Here is a 5,195-nt window from a genome sequence, read left to right as displayed (position 1 = left end):
GAACAATGTTGACCTTGAAAATTAATTTTGGGCTAAGGCAGTTCAAACAATGGTAGTACTACAGAACAGTGATCCAGAAGCTGCAGTGAAGGGAATTCTCTGATTGATGTGTGGACAGGTAAGAAACCAGACATACTGTACTTTGAGTCACTTAAGAGGTTTTTATTGCAAAGTTTAACTACATATTCCAAAAGAAAGAAGGTTCAAGTTGGACTACAAATTATAATACTGTATTTTTCTTAGATATTGTCTTTAGTCAACCATCTTGAATGTCACTTACTGCTCAATTTAAATATTGCTTGTTACATGGGAAAACTCATTCCTGTCAACAATGGATGAAACAGAGCTGCAGTTAGTGGAGTTTTTCTCCTGGGAAGAAATTTGGATATTTTTATATTTTTAATGTCAGAAAAGGAAAGCTATCTTTTTTCTCAGAAATTACTTCCCATTAAACAAGTGCAAATGGGCCATTGAAAACCTTAGATGGGAAGTGGTTGATCTGCTGAAATACTGTTCTGCACATCTCACCTGTAAGTATGTGAACATTTCCAGCAAGAAAGAAATTGGAGCACATAAACAATAGAAAGTGTAAAGTATCTTAGAGGAAGAGGCGCTAGAAGATGACCAAAGCTGCAGTGTCTATATATTCTTAGAGACAAGTGAGAAGATAAACATCATTATTGTCTCAAAGTTCCAATTGAGACACAACCACACACTCACTACATTATGCCTATTGAATTTGATTACTATTTCAAAATTGGTTTGCTGCTGGCAAACTGCTGTATTCCAATATGGACCACCAACAAAATCACTAAGCAGTTTTTTGGAGCACAGGATATAAAGTGTATTTTATCATACTGCAAAACAAATGGTCCCATGATGGTGAACACAATAAAATAACTTGACAGCTTTATTTTTATAATGATCTAGATGCTACGGGTGAAATCTTACAGGATGGCATCAGTATATATCATTCCTTCTTTGATGGGTTCTCTCTGACAGAATTTGCCATCTGTGTTTTTTTTCAACCAGGTCTTGAGGTTTAATGAACTTGAATTGTTTAATTTTATGTATATGGATGAAAATATGCAAGGAAGAGACTGTGCTGATATTCTAGTCAAGAAAGAAACACCCAAAAGTCATCACTAGTACAAAGCATTCCTAATGTAAAGCTCAAAGAACAATGTGTGACACTTGGCGTAAATAGCTGGGAAGTTTTTCCCACACGCCATAGTTCCAATTTTTTATTCACAAGTTTTACAGGCCATGCATAGTAAGGCTCATGAAATACATGTCAAAGAAGATGAGAGGATCTGGCCTTTGCTGTGTCATATATCTTCTTATTAGATGCTTGAATAGTACAATCAGGCACTGAGAATCCTGGCCTTATATTGTTCCAATAGCTTTATGAAATATTTTATGGACCAGTGGCACATGTCCTGTGATATGTGGGATGGCATTTGGAGTTTTAGCTTGGTGCATCTGGATACCACCAAGACTGTCTCTCAAATAAAGCAAAAGTAAACTGGTCAGTTTTGTACGAAGGCACCAGTGGCCAAATATATAAATCTTCATTCCAATTGCAATCCACAAACACAGAAAAAAAAACCATTTCAATGAAGATGAAATAGCCTCCAAATACAAATCTATTTGTAATACCGAGGCAGCAAGTCTGATTTAGAAATAATTTGGCTTTCAAAGGGATGGTAAATATATTATCAAACAGTCATATGTTGGTTATTTACTCAATGACAGTGTAACTGATTTTTTTTCTGGAATGATACTTCTAAACATACAGCTTTACGATCCTTGTCTCAATTCTTCCCTGCTGCTAGATGTTTGCCACCTGTCTACAGACTGGGAAAGAACTTTTCGATTTACAATTGTTAAAAAAGAGCAATGTGTCTTATATAGTTATGTGAGATGATAATTTTTAAATGAATTATCATGTAGAGCATACAAAAAAACGTGTACCGGACAGTGACATAGAATTAAACATCAAATAAAATATTGTAAAATGTATTAAAGCATTTTTCTCATAACAATCTTGTTTCCTAAAAATACTTTTGCAATACAGATTTACAAACATTGATTTCATGCACTCTTAGCTAGAGATCTGTTACCAGTATGACTGCTTGATGGAAAATGCCACTCTTTGTTCTATCCTAGCAAAACACGTGAGCTCATACCAATTGCAGCTAACAGTGCTGTGGACACAGAATTCATACACCAATGTGTTTCATCTTTGTTGACTTCATCAGGGGTAGTGCAATATGGGTAATGGAATACAACCTTAATTTTTTTATATAAAACACCATATGGCAATTGACCAATCTTTACTTAAATGGTGGATGAAATATCACAAAACTTAACGGGAAAGATGAAAAATTCTTAATGTGCATAGTTTGGAGCAGAGAAGGGAAAGTGGGGACATTATAGGAATTTATTCTATGTCCACATAATGCTCTACTTTATCCACCCCCATCCTCCCCCTCTTGTCTCCTCCACTTGCTGTTCCCCCTTTTTTCTCTCATCAGTCTGCTTTCCAACCCTCTGCTTCTTTCACTCACCTTTCCTGTCCCTCCACTCACAACCACCTCCCTCCCTCCATGGCCTTGTTACCCCACCACTATGCCCTCCAGGTTCTGCCTGTCACCTCCAGGGCTGCCAAGAGAAATTCTGGGCCCAGGTACTGCAACATCCTATGGGACCACAGCATGTATGGCTGCACCCATTTCTGAGTGGGTCTAGCATGTGAGATGCACCCACTCACAGGAGCATTGCATTGCACCTAGCAGCTGGGACTAAAGTAGTCACTACTGTATTAGGATGGCACGACATTCCCATAATAGCTGCATTTTTTATCAGGCTGTATATAGATGCTAAAATGTAACACACAATCATTAAAGTGCTACAACTTTATTTTGTACATATCTCATGTAAATAACACATAAACAATCTATTATCTGTCATAGAGATAGATGTATGCAGGACTGAATTTTTACATAACATCAGGTCATCTTAAACACACACATTCCGCAGCACAAATCATAACCCACTGCTCCATGCTCCTTCCTCACCATCTACACCATGTGTGTTGCCCCTGTCTGTCTGCCCTTCCCCTTTAGAATGTAAGCTCTCATGAGCAGGGCCCTCTTCCCTCACATGCTTCTCCTCCCCCTTACATATAGTATAATTTACTCCTAACTCCCCAAAACAGCACCTAACACTTGGTTGCTAATGTCTTGCTGCTTGTGTTATTCAGCTATGTTTATAACCATGTCCTTGTCCTGCATTGTTTTGTATTACTATTAACTGATTTCCTTGTGTGATGATTTATGTACTGTGTAAGGCGCTGCGGAACCTTTGTGACGCCATATAAATAAAGGATAATAATAATAATAATAATAATAATAATAATAATAATAATAATAATAACTTTCAAATATATCAAGGGTTTTTAGAAGGTAGACGAGGAAAACATCCCTCAAAGGAAGATAAGTATTTAAACAGTAGAACATGCCGTAAAAGCGGAGGGAAATAGGTTTAGGGGAACATTGAGCAAAAATGACTTCACAGAAAGGGTATTGGATATGTGGAATAGCCTCCCTAAATTAGTGGTAGAGGCTGAAACAGTACAGCTATTTAAACATGCTATAAATATAGTACAGCATAGGATATGTCTCTTTGCTGATGATATCCTCTTATTCTTCATCAAGCCTGAAATGTCTCTTCTGGCTGTTTGGATATATTAGACGAATATTTCCAAGGATTCCTACAGTATATTAAATAAAACTAAAACTTTGTAGTAATAGAAGAAACCCTCTTAGATTACAATTATGGGCCTCTTTTACAAAGATTCAATCAATGCACTAAATATTGGATGAATTATGAAGTATCATGGCTGGGAAGAAAAGCAGCAGTTAAAATGTTTCTACTTCCTAAAATATATTTATTTTTAGCTGTACGAAGACTTCTCCCTACTTATTGGCTGTATAGATTCAATATAGTACTAAATAGATATATTTGGGGCAATAAAATACCTAGATTTGCAAAAGAATCTAATGCTTCCTAGATCAAATGGAGGACTGGAATTTTCCATTTTAGAATTATCTCAAATCACTTGTTTGATAAATCAGATATGTGACTTTTTTACCAAAACTTCCCCTAAACCTTGGGTAGAATTAGAAGGTGAAATATTATGCAAGTTCCCAATAAGCAAGTGTGGATTGGGCCGCCGGGACACCAAGCTGGTTCCCGCTGGGCCAGCCCTTGTGTTCCCTTTAGTGGACGCCACCTTCCTTCACTCATACCTGTTGAACTGCTAGAGGCTGGGCTGGTGCGATTGGAGTTTGGCTCTGATGGGCAGCACACTGACGTAAACAAACAAAATGGCTGCCGGGGGAGCTGCTGCGCATGCCCACCCACAGCAGCTCCTCCCATAAGCCTTTGTGGAACCCATCAGTCATCACTGAGGGTTCCACCTACATGCAGTCTATGGCCTGCCCCCTCTTCAGAGTCTGGCATCTCTGTAGCAATCTGCCTTGCCCTGCACACATAGCAGACAGCACAGGAGAACAGAGGATCCCACACTGACCTGCAAAACATTATTGTACCAGAGCTGCCTGCCACAGCCCACAGCTAAGCTCTGACCCTCCTGACAATTGGCTCTGCCCCTTTTCTAAAAAGCTGCAAATTGTGCCAGTGACCCAGACCTCTCAATGAGTCCCCTCCTTTCTCATCCCCTCCCCAACTGACCTGACTCTCCCCCCATTGGACATAGCTATACTCCCCACCTGACCTGGCTCTCCTCCCCTTCCCACTTGACCTATATCTCCCCCCTACCTGACCTGGCTCTCTTCCCCACATGTCCTGGCTCTCCTCCACTCCCCATTTGTCCTGGCTCTCCTCCCCTTCCCACTTCACCTGACTCTCCCCCCCACCTGACCTGGCTCTCCTCCCCTCCCCATCTGACATTGCTCTCCTCCCCGCCCCACTTGACCTGGCTCTCTTCCCCACCTGACCTGGCTCTATTCCCAACATGACCTGGCTTTCCTCTCCTCCTTGCCTGACCTGGCTCTCCTCCCACCTGATCTGGTCCTCCCCCTTACCTGGCCTGGTTCTTTTCTCATCCCTACATGACCTGGCTCTCCGCCCCTCCCCACCTCACCTGGCTTTCCTCTCCTCCCCATCTG

The 5,195-nt window shown here is 40.4% G+C and overlaps 1 pseudogene; it reads left to right on the top strand.

Moving 5' to 3' along the window:
* The first annotated feature begins 331 nt into the window (after positions 1-331).
* On the top strand, positions 332-1,922 carry LOC148481211 (uncharacterized protein ZSWIM9-like; annotated as a pseudogene).
* Positions 1,923-5,195: the final 3,273 nt, after the last annotated feature.

The sequence above is a fragment of the Taudactylus pleione genome, unplaced genomic scaffold (genome assembly GCF_031769625.1).
Source record: "Taudactylus pleione unplaced genomic scaffold, aTauple2 ptg000592l, whole genome shotgun sequence".
NCBI lineage: Eukaryota > Metazoa > Chordata > Amphibia > Anura > Myobatrachidae > Taudactylus > Taudactylus pleione.
This window is presented reverse-complemented; position numbering and strand designations above follow the sequence as displayed.